The sequence below is a fragment of the Neophocaena asiaeorientalis genome, unplaced genomic scaffold (genome assembly GCF_003031525.2).
Source record: "Neophocaena asiaeorientalis asiaeorientalis breed wild unplaced genomic scaffold, Neophocaena_asiaeorientalis_V1.1 scaffold783, whole genome shotgun sequence".
Classification (NCBI taxonomy): Eukaryota; Metazoa; Chordata; class Mammalia; order Artiodactyla; family Phocoenidae; genus Neophocaena; species Neophocaena asiaeorientalis.
Window position 1 is genome coordinate 49394 of NW_020174258.1, and position 202 is coordinate 49595.

Genomic DNA, 202 nt, shown 5'->3' on the forward strand with positions numbered 1-202 from the left:
AAAAAAAAAAAAAAAAATGAAGGAAGGAAGGAAAAATAAATTATTAAAATTTTAAAAATTATGTACAATTAAAAGTTTTAAAAGTATTAAAAGAATAAAAAACAGAGAGAACCCTGGGACAAATGGTAAAAGCAGAGCTGTACAGACCAAATCACAGAAGGAAGCATTAACATACACACTCACAGAAAGTGAAAAAGGAAAT